This window comes from Sebastes fasciatus, chromosome 15 (assembly GCF_043250625.1).
Source record: "Sebastes fasciatus isolate fSebFas1 chromosome 15, fSebFas1.pri, whole genome shotgun sequence".
NCBI classification, from domain to species: domain Eukaryota; kingdom Metazoa; phylum Chordata; class Actinopteri; order Perciformes; family Sebastidae; genus Sebastes; species Sebastes fasciatus.
This window is the reverse complement of record NC_133809.1, coordinates 13,071,133-13,087,623: the sequence shown is the minus strand read 5'-3', so window position 1 is coordinate 13,087,623 and position 16,491 is coordinate 13,071,133. Positions and strand designations below refer to the sequence as shown.

At 41.1% G+C, this 16,491-nt stretch overlaps 1 protein-coding gene across 1 annotated transcript in view; it reads left to right on the top strand.

Annotated features, from left to right (window-relative positions):
- The window catches only part of znf593 (zinc finger protein 593), a 70,455-nt gene that overhangs the window by 12,132 nt on the left and 41,832 nt on the right, over positions 1 to 16,491 (top strand). The gene's annotated exons all lie outside the window — the stretch shown is intronic.

Sequence of the window (16,491 nt, the reverse complement as noted above, 5' to 3'; positions counted from 1 at the left end):
ACTCTCATTTAGTTTTCTTTTATCACCTCTTTCTGAAAAATATGTCCCTGGAGTTTACTTTCCACTATACAGCACTTATTAGAAATTGAAACCTTTTTGATTTTAATAAAGTTAACTGCGACCCCTCGACTCGCTCATGGACTTGTCACTTCGTTTAGCCTGCAGAGGTCTAGGGCTTATGGGAAATGTGGTTCATTAAAAGGGGACATGTCATCACATTATGTGGGCTGTCTTGATCAGAAAATGTGATTCAACCATAGACTGTATAAAATATGGATGTAATTTCCGTGAAGTCACCCATGGCTACGGCTATCGCCATCTTGGCAGTGACAAAACAGCCTAACTTCCGACTAATCCAAAAATGGGCAAAGTGGTGGAGCTTAGGTGGGACTGGGTGACGCAGCAGAGCAGACAGCTAGCGGCCTGGTACCTGGTCACTCAAAGCAGCCACACCCTCATTATGACAAACTTTAAGCCTTGATATAATTTAAACTGGTGACTTATATAAAAAGTCACTCCCCGTACAGTTTTCATGGATTGGGAAATTATCTATAGAGACCAAAAACGTTTTTTGTACCGGGCTGTAAACATGTTTATTCCTGCTGTAAAGTTGGTCATTTTAACATGGGGGTCTATGGGGTTTGACTCGCTTTTGGAGCCAGCCTCAAGTGGCCATTTGAAGAACTGCAGTTTTTTTTGGCACTTCCGTGTTGGCTTCATTTCTCGGCGCCAGAGGATAACGCTTGGATCCGACAAGCCATTCAGATTCCGGACATTGATTTTTGTCGTTTTTGTTGACAGTAATTACAAACTATAATTTTTCACATAAGAGTCTGTGTCTTGTTTAGGAAAAAAATAATCCAAACCTGATTGAGATCTGTCAACAATAGCTTTTGGACCAAAGTCGTTCCGTTTCTGATCACCAAAGAAAAAGGTTTATGTGTCAATACATATTCATCTGCAAGGACAGCAGCATCATTTGGAGTCTGTGCTTTGCATTCAGTGATGTATGTGGCAATATAGCGAGGTATCGACTGTTTAAATTGTTCCAAAACAACCAGATTGCATAGTTCTTCAAATTAACACAGGATGCCAAAACCAAATCCCTTAAATTCTACACGTTTGCCCCTCGGATTTTCTCCAGTTCCTAAATTGTCGTCTGTTAGACTCTGGAACAAATTCATAGGTCTCCAGGACTGCTGCTTTTACTTTAGGAAAGTCTTTACAGTCTTCAGTTGTTAAAGCTGCATATGCCTTTTGGGCTTTACCAGTTAAAATACACTGTAGCATAAAGGTACAGTCCTGATCAGGCCAAAAGAATGTATCTGGGTCTTTGTCAGTAAATTTCGGAAGCGACTTCAAATTATCAGCAATGTCAAATCGAGCAGCAGAAGGTGTACCAGCAGCTGTAGTCTGGTCGATCAACTCACTAACCGACATTTTACCTTCTTTTACCAGGTCAACTTTACATTGCTCTTTCCATTTTTCTTGTTCCATTTTGTTTCCGCACTTTTTTTTTTGTTTCATTACTTCAACTTCTAATTCTCTCTGCTGTGTGGTTATTTCATGCTGCATCTGCATCATCAATAGCTCTTTTTGCTGCTCAAATGTTAGATTTGCCATTGAAGACAGACACACAATTGCTTAGATTTTCCCACTTACTATAACCCCTTCTTCCATCAAATTAGCTTTCAGAATGCTCTTCATTTTCTTCAGACAATTTTCCCCAATTTTGATGTTAAAATGGTCAGCAATCTTCAACTACTGTTCTTTACTACACTGTTCCAACAATAATTCAAAAGGTTCCTGAATTAAACAATCCCCAACAAAAGTCATGATACCCTTGGACAGAATTCACCAAACTATCAATACACTTGATCCCACCAAAAGTGCTTGTACGCAAAACCGAACTAATCCCATGTGGCACAAAACGCACTGGAGTCTCTCCTCTCTGAACTAACTAACACACCAATCTAACTGACTTAAGTACGATCGACCCTATAGTCTTTGTGCGGTTACCGGTGAGGGGTATTTATTCACTGTAAACCAGCGGGACTGGAAAGCACCTGCTATGCAGCCACCTCCAGAAGCCCACGGACGTGATCCCGAACATGTAGCTCTACTCACTTTCACCGCCACATTAAACAACCAAATCTGCAACAGGCTTTCTAGTAGAACTCATTGCTAAGCCTATAGCAGGAGAAACTCCTGTTAAAACAAAGCCACAAGCAATTGACCCAAAAACCAGCGGGTCAACAAAGGGATTAGACCAAAGCTCTGATTTATTTTACAAAATGTAAACAATGCAATATAAAGTATGTAAATCTGTAACATCAGTAGTGTTTTGCATGTTTGAATGAGCATACAGTGAAGCATAATGAAAAGGAGAACCAGGAGCCACACCACAAACCCTACACCCAGGGAGAAAGCGAGAAATTGACTGAATCCACCAGCTTATATAGCTGAGGAGCAGCAGCACCAGGTGCTAATCAATGATGCACTTCCTCCTTGTTTCCCTCCTTCAAGGGACAGACGGCCCAAACAAGAAATCAAGAGGGCAGAGGTTAGCCTTCAACCTGAATCACATTTAATTGGGTACATTTATGCCACTGCCCCCAAGTTCAAGATGAGTTATCAAAACTATGTTTACGTTTAACTGGAAAAGAGAGGGATTTTAATATAAAAATACTTCTAAATGATTTGTTTACACATATTTAGCATGCAACACGAAACAAATTAACACAGGGACACGGGGTTAACTTGAAAAATTTATTTTTCATTTCTCTGTCTTTAAATAGTTCAAGGGATCCTTTCAGCAATCACTCCTCCTGTTATACGTTGTATAATATATAAGCCACGTATACAAATAATTTAGCTACAATCTGCTGGCAGAATCCATCACACACTTGGGATGTTATGCAAATTACATGCTTCAAATGGTTAGTTGAGCTTTTAAGGGATAGAACTTCTTTCAGCTTCAGCTTTCAAAAGAAGTCTCACTTTTAATACGCAGCATATAGATGGATGTCGACACAGAAGGAACATCTGAAGCCGACATCCATCCATCCATCCAGTGGACACAGATATGGGCTGCTCGAGCAGAAAACAGATGGCTGGAAGTTATGAAGAAGATCATTATATTCGCTGTGGCTTATTATGACCTCGGTGTGTAAAAAAGAGCTGGCGCTGGGATTGTCTGCGCTCCAGCGTGCTCTCGCAGCGGCGGATAACCAGTACACTCGGGGGGATTCTTGCATTGACAGATTTCTTTTTAGAGCGAGTCCATATCTTGCTCATATTCCCAAGTGTGTGCATGTATGTTGATTACTTGGGGAGTGTAGAGGGGATGAATGCGTATTTGTCCTGGTTGTTTATCCCACAAATCTCTCAAGACTGTGTATATGTGGCACACATACAATGAAAATACCGTATGTGCATAAATGATACTTGTTTTTTTTACTTTCCTCAGCAACATTTCATCTGAACAATGGTGGATTTTCATTGAATAAGGACATATCGGTGTGACATCAACAGCCTCACTCAATATCTCTTATTACAGGTAATCTCACAGCCTTCCCCAAGGCAGCGACAACAGACAAATCATTTAAAATTTTACAGTTCATATTGCAAGTTACAGATTGATTAATTAGAGATGGAATTTGTTCTGGATGAGCTCCATCAGTCATGTGTATATGTGTGTGTGAGTGTGCTGCTCGGAGGTGGATGGCTGCGTCTGAAGCCTTAATGGCTCACGTGCTGAGCTGCTGAGTGGTCTGCTGTGCGGTAGAACAGACACATACCTAAGTATGCATTCAAATGCCAGTTTTAATGCCCCGTTCATGCTGATGGAGACTGAAATAGGCAGCAGGAAAGCCTTCCAGGTGCTTCTGAAAAAAAAGCATTATCTCCAAGTGAGGTAAATGCCTTCTCGTCTGAAGATCAACCATTTAAGGCGCCGTTTTACAGCACATATAAGGATATATATTTGAGGAAACCTATTGAATTCAGTTCTTTTAGATGTACAGTAATATCACCAATATTGCTTCTGTGTTTATGGTTATATACAGTACACGGTAAATTCCCCAACCAAGAATCAATACGCAGCAATTGCTTATTGTTCCGCAGAGACCAATATTGAAAATAGCTTTTCTCCGTCAACTTTGATAATCCTGCACAGTTAGTTACTACTCTTTACCTTTCGATGGAAAATCAGGTTGCATAACCAATGGAGCTGCAGAGCAACTCATGAACCCCCCTCCAAAAAAAAAAATCAATGATGCCAAATGATGAAGAATGAATGCAGACACAATTCAGGCCTCTTTCTCCTTTTTTTTTTGTTGCTTGTACCGATATTGCTGAACTGACAAATGTGTTCCTTGTACCTATTATTGCATCCTCATTATTCTCCTCTCATTAATGATCTCGTCTCTCCTCTCTTTTGTCTTTGTTCTTGCCTCTGTATGCGACTTAATATAATGTTGGCTGAAGCTTTGTGTCATCGTGTTTTTCTGTCTAAAGCAAAAATGTACTTCCAGTATGTCATATTGCTTTGCGTTTCTGTCTGTTCTGTCTCTTTAATTTGTGATAGAGAAGGAAATCTGCCCTCGCGGCTTCTTGTGATATATATTCTTTCCTGGGGTATAACCCCCATTTAATATGAATAAGGTTACGTAACAGATCTATTCTAGAGGATAACGTGTCCATTATTAATACTTTTCCTCAAAGGTCAACTCTTTGATTCAACCTGCAAGAACTATGTAATGCAACTGCATTGCTCCAATAATAATAATTCTTAGTTTAACTCTAATTGTTTCATAAGAAACTATTAAGATGTTTACTCAAATGCGCTGTAGCTGGAAATAAAATCTCCGTTCCTAAAAAGCTGACATATAACAAATACTGCCAATTAACAGAAGCAGTTATCATAAAAAAGTGTGTAAAAAAAAAGCTACAACCAACAAGACAGTTAGACAAGTTCAGTTTCAGATAAATGTCTCAGCTGCAACATGTGTGTGTGATAGTCAACATATTTACAATAAAGAGACAACAAAAGGCAGTAATGCCCAAGTTAGAGTTGCAATGATCATTGAATTCAGACACAAGACTGAAAACGAAGCTAGTGTCATACACGGCGAAGATGTTCAGATTGTGGAGTCGTATAAATATCTTGGAGGCAGTTGCAGGGTACCGACGGGCCCGAAGAGCAGCAGCCACTGCCGTGACGGAGGCAAAGCAGCGGGTGTGGGAGGAGTTCGGAGCAGCCATGGAGAAGGACTTTCGGTCGGCACCAAAGTGCTTCTGGAAAACCATCCGGCACCTTAGGAGGGGGAAACGGGGAACCATCCAAGCTGTGTACAGTAAGGATGGGACACTGTTGACCTCAACTGAGGAGGTAATCGGGCGGTGGAAGGAGCACTTTGAGGAACTTCTGAATCCGACCAATACGCCCTCTATGGTAGAGGCAGAGCTGGAAGCTGATGGGGGACCATCATCAATTACCCTGGTGGAAGTCACTGAGGTAGTCAAACAACTCCACAGTGGCAAAGCCCCGGGGGTTGATGAGATCCGCCCAGAAATGCTGAAGGCTCTGGGTGGGGAGGGGCTGTCTTGGATGACACGTCTCTTCAACAACCGCGTGGAAGTCGGTGACAGTGCCTAAGGAGTGGCAGACCGGGGTGGTGGTTCCCCTTTTCAAAAAGGGGGACCAGAGAGTGTGTGCCAATTACAGGGGTATCACACTGCTCAGCCTCCCTGGTAAAGTCTACTCCAAGGTGCTGGAAAGGAGGGTTCGGCCGATAGTCGAACCTCAGATCGAAGAGGAACAATGCGGATTCCGTCCTGGCCGTGGAACAACGGACCAGCTTTTCACTCTCGCAAGGATCCTGGAGGGGTCCTGGGAGTATGCCCATCCAGTCTACATGTGTTTTGTGGACTTGGAGAAGGCATATGACCGGGTCCCCCGGGAGATACTGTGGGGGGTGCTGCGGGAGTATGGGGTGAGGGGGGCACTTCTCAGGGCCATCCAATCCCTGTACGCCCAAAGCGAGAGCTGTGTTCGGATCCTCGGCAATAAGTCGGACTCGTTTCCGGTGGGGGTTGGCCTCCGCCAGGGCTGCGCTTTGTCACCAATCCTGTTCGTGATATTCATGGACAGGATATCGAGGCGTAGTCGGGTGGAGGAGGGTTTGCAGATCGGTGTGCTGAGGATCTCATCGCTGCTTTTTGCAGATGATGTGGTCCTGTTGGCATCATCGGTCTGCGACCTCCAGCACTCACTGGATCGGTTCGCAGCCGAGTGTGACGCAGTCGGGATGAGAATCAGCACCTCTAAATCTGAGGCCATGGTTCTCAGCAGGAAACCGGTGGTTTGCCTACTCCGGGTAGGGAATGAGTCCTTACCCCAAGTGAAGGAGTTTAAGTATCTCGGGGTCTTGTTCGCGAGTGAGGGGACGATGGAACGTGAGATTGGTCGGAGAATCGGAGCAGCAGGGGCGGTATTGCATTCGCTTTACCGCACCGTTGTGACGAAAAGAGAGCTGAGCCGGAAGGCAAAGCTCTCGATCTACCGTTCAATCTTCGTTCCTACTCTCACCTATGGTCATGAGGGTTGGGTCATGACCGAAAGAACGAGGTCGCGGGTGCAAGCGGCCGAAATGGGTTTCCTCAGGAGGGTGGCTGGCGTCTCCCTTAGAGATAGGGTAAGAAGCTCAGTCATCCGTGAGGGACTCGGAGTAGAGTCCTTGCTCCTTTGCGTCGAAAGGAGCCAGTTGAGGTGGTTCGGGCATCTAGCAAGGATGCCTCCTGGGCGCCTCCCTTGGGAGGTGTTCCAGGCACGACCAGCTGGGAGGAGACCACGGGGAAGACCCAGGACTAGATGGAGAGATTATATCTCTACTCTGGCCTGGGAACGCCTCGGGATCCCCCAGTCAGAGCTGGTTAATGTGGCCCGGGAAAGGGAAGTTTGGGGTCCCCTGCTGGAGCTGTTGCCCCCGCGACCCGATCCCGGATAAGCGGTTGAAGATGGATGGATGTGTAGGATCGTAAACTTAAGTTTCATATCAATACAGAGTCTATCGTCAAAAGAGGTCAACAGAGGATCTATTTGTTGAGGAAGCTGAACTCTTTTAATGTCAGTGAGAGGGTCTTAACTAACTTTTATTGTTCTTTTATCGAAAGTCTTCTAACCTTTTCTTTTATTTGTTGGTTCAGTGGCTTAACCATTAAGGACAAAAACAGCCTGTATATCATTGTTAAGGTTTGCTCCAAGATTACTGGAGTCAAACAAAGAGACTTGTGTTCCCTCTGGGAGAATCAGGTGGTAAAGAGGGCTAAGAATATTACCAGCCAACCTCTTTATGCTCCGTCTCCTGAGTTCTCATTGATGCCTTCAGGTCGCCGTTATCAGGCACCTCTGAGGAGAACTAACCGTTACTCCAACTCTTTTATTCCTTCTGCTATCAGGTTATTAAACTCAGACAGTAGTCATTTCATGTGAGACTTTTATTGACAGTTCCCTTACATGATAAATCATGTAACAATGTTTATTTGTTATCTATTTGTTTTCTCTTTTTATCTATTTTATTGCTATTTATTATATTTTATTAACTTATCTGCTGTCCTTTACCGACCTCTGTTTGTCAGTTTTACTGATCTGTGATTGACATTACATTTTGGATGATTGTCTGGATGTTGTCTGTGTGTGTTTGGGATGGGGTAAGCTGTGAATTGAATTGCCCTTCTTGGGATCAATAAAGTTGTCTGAATCTGAATCAACAATAAAAAAGCTGCTAAATTGCTTTAAATAAAGGACCATATTTAATGGTGAAGAAGAGGAAGACTGCATTCAAGTAACTGATAAACACAATTAACACTAATAATAATAATTATTATTATTATAAATTGCATTTATATAGCACCTTTCAAGAAGCCCAAGGACACTTTCTATGGAGGTAGACATAAACACAAGTACAGAAAAGCAAAGATAGCCAATAGCTGACAATTATTAGTGTGACAGTAGATGAATAGCACTAAAGACTTTAGAAATTACCAGCGAAGTGAATCAATATCTCTGTGAAAACGACTATACATTGTAAACTTCACAAAGCTGCTATTTGTGTGGGGTGAACAGTTCCATAACCTGGAATAAGCAGAACAAAAGCTGCAGCCTTGAGCAATGGAAAAAAGTAATATAGTATAATAACTTATATTTCCACTTTTTCCACAATCATAATGGGTTTACATTCAAAGAAAGCCAAAGGATGCATTCAAGCTGTTGGAGGAAACAATCACACGGGAGTCATTCAGTCCGATCACTCCAGATCACTCTGTTGAAATATATGAGGCTACACACCGTATATACTGTATATGCAACACCGTTTCTCTCATGATGTTCCCGTACTCCAAGATGATCATGTGTTTCAAATTTCAGAGTTGTTTCACGCCCAAAGTCAAGAGTCAATCATCACATCTAAACACGCCACAATCAAAGAGTAGTATTACTGGAAATAGAAGTATTTTACTTCATCGAAGAATTGGAGACAATTTCACTTTATGCAGTTCGAGATTTGTAGGCTCTTCTGATGCACAATGATTAGTACTTAAAATTAAAGTTAAGACTATACTATAAAGATTTAAATATGATTATTAGACAAAACTTATGTATGTGCGATTCAAGAGAATAAAATGTGGTTAATTAATTATTTCATTCTTGACCTTGGACCAGTATTTGACAAGACAATCTCACCTCTGCTGAGGAAGATTGTGTGATGTGACAGGTCCAGAAAAGCTACAAAATTGACCTTTTGGTGAGATTTTTGTTTGTTGTTTTGAAGGTGAAAAATTGACTTTCAGTCTCTTAAACTTTTAGGGTCGTGTCTACAAGGTAACCCGTAATTTGGAGAACTCTCGCAAGATGGTTAAGGTTAGGATAGGTCGTCAGGCATGGAGTCTCACAAGAGTTTTTGCACGTTTTTGCAATTTTCGTGTTACCTTCTAGACACAAAGCTCTTAAACCCCTTAGCAAATACCTTAACAACCTCGTCTTCCTGTTTTACTGATGTTAAAATCGACTTATTCCACTCTGTGGGACAGTATTTCACATATATTGTGTATCATCTTGTTGCAGCTCTTCACTGAACGTGATGTTTATACGTTGTGAAATATTCAAACCCAAGGATCCATGTTTCTTTTATGCATGCACCATTTCATCAAATGGAGATATTCTAGATGTCTTGTGCATTTATACACATTTCCCCTAAATTCAGGCTGACATATTGGGCATCTTTGGAAACTTTGGATCTCAACTAGAATTTTATTTATTATTATATGATTTCTAATCTTGTAGGTTTCATCAATATCTGGTTGCAGAGCAGGAGTTTGTAGCCTGATAACTGACCCGCCTGAGGGCTGCTGCTTGTTAATGAAGCTTCAAAACAGCTACTAAATGGACCTTGTGTTGATGTCCACTTGTGTTGTTTTCCATGTTTCCATGCTTTTCTGTCACATTCACCTTTTTGTAAAGTGGTTACAAGAGACACTGTTGCCCTTGAGATCATTATAAGCACATTGCAAGTAATGTATGAGGCCACGGACCCCCAACAGTGTTAACCTGTTGACAGTTAATTTACACGCAGCAGAGAGAAAGGGATTGTGTCTTACACGCAGTGTAATTATGGATTTGTTTTCTTCACGCTTTCCCATGAGACGTTTGTGCATGTCTAGCGCTGGTCGACCATCTGCAGCTACTGAAGGGTTTCATTTTGTTCAAGGACACTTTGGTGCACACAGAAAAATGGAAATGACACCTTTCACAAAGTCTCCCTTCTTGTCTTTGTGTTATGAGCTTTTGTGAATGTTTGCATTGTGTGTGCGCGCTACCGTCAGCGGTGCTTCATTACAATGAACTTGATAAAGGTTTCTGTGATTGGTCGTTCTCTCTTCCCGGATCTCAATTTTCTGAATCCAATTTGTGCCTCCGCTGCGAGCCCAATGACAGTCTCTCACCGCCGCCGTCTCTCTTGTCTGTATTTTACAGCTGCTCTTGTCAGTAAATGGATATAATGACTTCGGCATGACTGAATGAATCAAGTTGCACCGCTGTCACTCTAAATCATTTCAATTACTCTCAGAGGTCAGTGAATATAAACAAGGCAGGGTCACACCCTACTGCATCTCGTGTTTATAAAAATGCATTACAGCGCTGCGCACCTAGCGCATACATCATGTAAAAAGGTTTTTTGAAAAGTACTTATGACCTGCCATCTGGGCTGACAAATGTGTGTCTATATTGCAGAGATAAGCAATCTCCGTTTTCACATTTTTCTCATATGTATGTGCATATGTTTGCGAATACATATATTATTGAACAGTGATTCTCCACTGGAGTTCTTCTGCAGTTGCCAGAGGGTATGGTATGTATGTAGGGTGTGTAAAGACTGTAGAACTCAGTAGTTTGAAAAACTAGAAATGATGAATATACAGTATGTTGCACTATCATAGACTGTATATAAGAAGTGGACGTAGTCACCGTGACGTCACCCTTTGGTTTGTGGACTACCGTTTTGAAGCCTCGAGTTCTGCATTTTGGCTGTCGCCATCTTGGTTCTTTGCAACCAGAAGTGTCACAAGAGGGTGGAGTTAAGTACAACCGAACACTGAATAAGACATTTTAAGGCAACTAAAAAGGTTATAATAAATAAAAAGGTTATAAGATAACCAAAACATTAATTTTATTAATTCAAAATCATAATGTTTTTTCAGGAAAAGCCATACGTTTATTCGGCACCTTTCTAAAAGCTCTGTGGATGTATTTAAAAAAAAAAAATGTCTACATAAATGTTATCAATAAGACCTTTAAAATCAATTCAAATGTAATTTGTTAAAAAAAAAAAAAAAGAAGAAGACGGAAAAAAGTAGGAATCACCATTATGGAAGTCAGATTATTTCTCTAAGGTGTTGTATTATTTGTGAAGAGTGCAACATAACAACAAAGAAATATCATAGACACTTTAGATATCACGATTCATCACCATCACATCAAGGCTAAAGATGAGAAAATGACAAAGGGCCGTACCTCAGTGACACATGAGGGTCATTCTCTGTCTCTGGGAAAGCAGAACGAGGCATTTACGGTACATCAACAGCATATATAAAGTGTATGAATTGTCAGGACACCATTCTGAGGAGAAGAATGACAACTATTAATCTGTGTATAGTGGCCGGTCTATCTGTGGACAAATAGGACTTAAATTCAATTCTTACAGCAGTCTTTGTTTTACTGATTTATGGATACTTGCACTTTGCTTCTCAGTCAAGTCCACGTTTTTTCAGATTTTTCTCTTAGGTATTATACGTTTGACCAAACTCTGACTATCTTTTTCTCTTGCTCTTTATCTTTTTCTTATTCTTTCTCAAAGCCAGCCTTTGAGACTTAATAAATCTGTTCCCATTCAAGGGTGACATCAGCAGAGACTGGAAAAAACTTTACTCTAACTGTTCAAAGAGGGGAGTCCGTGGCACTTCTGTAAAGACCCACATGCCAAAATTTTGCACGTTTTCATCATGAATAAATGAGATAGGTTATTGAAATGGTGCACCCTGACGTGCTCCTCTTTGCTAATCTGATTTTAAAGCTATCTTTGGTTCAATAATAACTCAGCAGCATAAGCTTGAGACAGACTCAGTAGAAATGAGACATTACTGAAACATCAAATAAAAGCTTAAAAAACTAATCAGCTCATGCTGGCATATGGGAAAGCCTTTTTATCGTCCTCATTACTCACACGCTGTGTGTTTTTGAATGCGCACACCGTGATGGGCTGCATCTGATGACGGTGGTATAATCTCTCAGGTGTGTCACTGCAACAAGAGCAGCCAAATAAAGGTTAATGGGCTTAAGAAGACTTTAAAGTCATTAGTTTTTGTTTGGAAATCAGTACATATAGTTTTGGTGGTTTGACGTGTAGCCTACTTCTACTTGATTATCCAAAATAACACATTTACATTTGATTTACTTTTCTGCAAGACAGTGTCCCGCACATTATAGTGAGTCCGCATAATTAGACACTTAGTGTCGTGATTCGAATCACAGAATAGTGTGCTCCAGGGATGACGTATTTTTGTAGGCCAACCAGGAAGTTAGCATCGCCCTGCTTCCCTCGACAAAAAGCAGATGGGATGTTTCCATTGGGTTTTGGATTATTGCAGGAAAAAAGCTCCATGGTAAACACACATTTATGATACTTACATGTTTTGTTCAGCAAGATAATCTCCACCACTTTTATGATTTTTAAAGTGTAAATGCAATCGCCAGAAGTAAAAAGCTAACGTTAGGCTATAAACTAACTACACTACGGTCGCATGAACGTGAGTATAAACACAACGAGGCTATAGAGGAAGGACGAGTCGGGGTAACTACGTTCAGTAGTCTCATTTAGCCACTTGTTAGAAACAGCCTTATTTAAGACACATAAAGGCTTCAATATTCACAAATGTATTGATGTATTTTATGTTGTAGAATAAAACATTAAAATCTCTTAAGCTTTTGTTAACCACAGACCTTATTTCAGGCATTTAACTAAAAACCCATTGACTTCCAGACGAGGGAACCAGAAGTGCTGAAATGCGAACTCATTTCCGGGTTTTAGGACTCATTCCTGTAGCACTCTATAAATGTCCTAAAATTATGGGCGTGTCCTCTAGAATATATATTTTTTTTCGCCTTTGAAATGCACTGCACATTCGCACATCATGTTGGTAGGTCATTCTGAGCGGTAGCGGTATTTGTCAGAACACCTGGTGTTCTGACAAATAGAGCTACTCGCTCATATGCACAGTAGTTGCAGTATCATTATACTTTATATGTCCTTCAAGTTTCAAGTCGGCTTTAAATCTCATCCATTTATAAGACTCCCATGTTATAGCTCCCTCACAGATGAGCGCTCCCATTCTGAAACTGAACACCAAACAGCAGCCAGTCAAAGGAGGAAGGAAGAGGAGCTGGAGAATGTCTCTCTAGCTGATAATTGATGGAGCCCATAATAGGCTGGGCCCGCGGGAGCAGTTTCAAACAATCACGGTTTTTCAATCTGTCTCAGATTGTGTGATTAGAGAGCGATCTACCGCAAGCATCATCCAAAAATCTCATTTTTGGAACCGTCACAGAGATTCCTCCATCTGTTTGCTGGAGACCCTCCTTAACGCTGCTAGACAGGCGTCAGATTGGCCTCCCGCCTGATCCTCGGTGGGCCCGCTTTTAGGGAGGGCGTGTGTGTTTATAGTATACGTATGAGACAGCGAGAGGAGACAAACATAGAAAGTATGGGATGTGTTGCCAGCTTTAGGCTAATACAAGAAATCCTACATACATCATACGCTTTAATCACAAGGATAACCAACGTTTTGCCTCAGTTGGAGTCACTCAAAATGAGAAATGCCATATGACAAACACAATGCCCACACTTGTGCAACTAATCACTTTAAGAAGTCACAAGATGCTTGGAGGAAGTGCCGAGGCAGGTGCGTGGAGAGATTTTTGTTGAAGGATGTCCAACTTCAGCAAATAGACACATGCTGGGCCTGAAGGTGTCATGATCTGATGTATTAAAAAAGTCTTCACACATGTTCTATTATGCTAAAGTGAGATTAAGAGGGAAAAGGGAAAAGGGAAAGTGCGGAGGCGACCTCAGAATACAGGTTATCGAAAAAATCAGAGCTAGTTGGGACAACATCAGCATACGCAGATTAATAGTCAACGCGGGTCTCAACAATCATTTTTACCATAGACTGCATATGAAGATGGACGACGCCTCTCCACTTCCTCCCACTGTACATAAGTGAAGCCAAAATAGCCCGAATAAGGGAGCTGCCATCTTGAGATTTTGACGTCATTTGGAGCCAGAGTCTACGCAGAAGCGATGGGGTTGTGGAGCTGTGGTATCGAGGTCACCCGCCCGAACCGATCACGAGCCGAGCCCGGCCGTAGCTTGTCAACGAGAGAGACTAACAGCTGCCAATCATGACCCCCCGGCATCAAATAACTAATTAAAACCAAACTTATCAGAAAAACACTTGAACATAAATCAGCTTGATAGGAACTATCTAAAATGACAGAAACTAACTTTGGGAAAAATTTTACATGTACTTTGACTTTTTAATTTAGCCCATGTCCCATCCGCTAACATGGAGGGGGCAGGATTTATGACCTATACTGCAGCCAGCCACCAGGGGGCGATCAAGATGCTTTGCTTCAATTGCTGTCATGTTGTCCATCTTTATATACAGTCTATGATTTTGATGAGAGGGGACCATCAAAACTGCTAGAGTTGCAAGACTGTCCATCCAGTCGTTGTCAGTCTGGACCAAAGTGGTAGACCGACATTGCCATCCCTAAAAAAGCAAACATTAGTGGAAAGATCTATATAAATTTGTGCAGCAAGACTACATTTTTTTCTCTCCTGTCGCATTACTCATGTTTTGACCCTGTGGAGAGTTCCCCTATAGGTTGAGAACCACTGGTCAAAGATAGACATCATAAATGAAACATCAACACCAGGCATCACTCATATTGGACCTTTCAAGGGGTCCAAAGATCAATCACGAGATGATCTGTGGCTCAGAGGTGGAGCGGGTCGTCTACTAATTGGAAGATCGGTTGATCGATAGCCGGCTCCTATAGCACACGTGTCGAAATGTCCTTGGGCAAGATACTGAACCCGAAGGCTTGGTGTGTGAATCAGTTGTCATAATGAGCATATAGATTAGATCCTGATGGGCAGGTTGGCAGCATCCGCCATCAGTGTATGAATGTGTGAATGCTGACATGTAGTGGAAAGCGCTTTGAGTGGTCAGAAGACTAGAAAGGCGCTATATGAATGCAAGTCCATTTACAATTAAAAGGATAAAGATGTCTGAGTTTTCGAAGAATTTTCTTGTGTTTCTTGTGATACTGTGTTACTTCTTAAAATCTAAAAATCCTTCAAATGAAACACTGTGAGAAACAAAAATCACTGGGATTACAAGGCAGAAGGATTGGGAATCTGTGCCCTATACACAGTTCATTACAAAGGTCCTCTGCTGAGTTAATTCAGTAAACATGTTTAGTGAATGCTGTCATGTAAAAGCCCACGGGCCAATGCAGATGTGATTAAGTGGATCCATGACTGATGCGCAATAATGTTCATTAGCAATTTGTCAATCATCTCTCACCAGCTCGTTTTGGAGCACCAGTAAAAAGAGGGAATGACTTGGTTTGTAATGACCTCAGAGTCTGTCCTATTTTAAGTAGAGGAGATACAGAAAACTGTTCATAAGGGCACAGAGAGCAGCCCATTCCTTCACAGGAGATTCAGTAGTTTCACTAGAAAAGGGCAGCTAAAGGGGTAAATTACTCTTTTAAATAATCCAATAACCTGTTGAGTGTGATCAAATGTATTTCCTGGAGGGTAATCCTTTACTATTGTACATATAGTTAAACATTTATAAAGACTTATTCATCAGGATTGTGTTTAGTGTTATTTTACTCAAATTCCTTTTAAGTAGGTTCTTGAAAGATTGCATCATATTGTACTACAAGTATTTCAAAAGTATTTTTTTTGTCAAAGATAAGTCAGTAGTCAGTATCTTCTTTTTTTGCCTTAACCCTTCAGTGCAGGAGAAAAACACTAACCAGTATTAATTTCTTTAATTTACCTCTTTGGGAAGCAAACTATAAAACACTCGATTCACTTGAGTTCATCTTCATTTTATTTTGATTACTTTGAAAAGAGTTTCTACAATTGATCCCACCACATGAAGTTAAGTGTAACACTGCTCTCTGCTGGTAGAAAGGTTCAACTGCAGGAACAGTAACTTCAGTTCAACACTGCACCTGGTTTTGCTAAAACTCTTCAGTTCCCTTGAGTTGTGACTAAAGGAAATTAGTGAATGCCACGGTGGTGTCGTTATAATCTTGTCAACTGTCTTTACATGTGTTGTCATCCGTAGAATAAAACAATAAAATAGTGCAGTAACCTTATAATTACTACAGAAGCGGAGAAAAAAGTTACATTGAACAACTCCCATAATTATTATTCTCATGTTTCACTACAGCTGTAGCAGATGGTGAACAAGTGGAAAGCTGGATGGGCCAGATGGCAAATATTAAGATGAAGAAAAAAAGAGGGATGAAAAGGAAACATAGCAGATAAAAGTAGATACAATTTCTATAAACTGTCCCTCCCTCATATATGGTTACTCCTTTGAGACCACCGAGATGGTCAATTAAGATTCAATTATGACATTTTATTACAGTTGGCAATCATTTCCATATAATATAGAAACTTGTCGACTTCACCGTACAGTGAATAATTGACTTTCTGAAGAACATATTTAAACCTTCCCATGTCTGAAACAATTGTTCACACTAATGTCCTTCCACACTTCTCATGTACGGTTTCAGTCAGGCTTCTGAGGAACAAATGCCTCCAGTTTATATAATAAACCAATTCTTTAGTT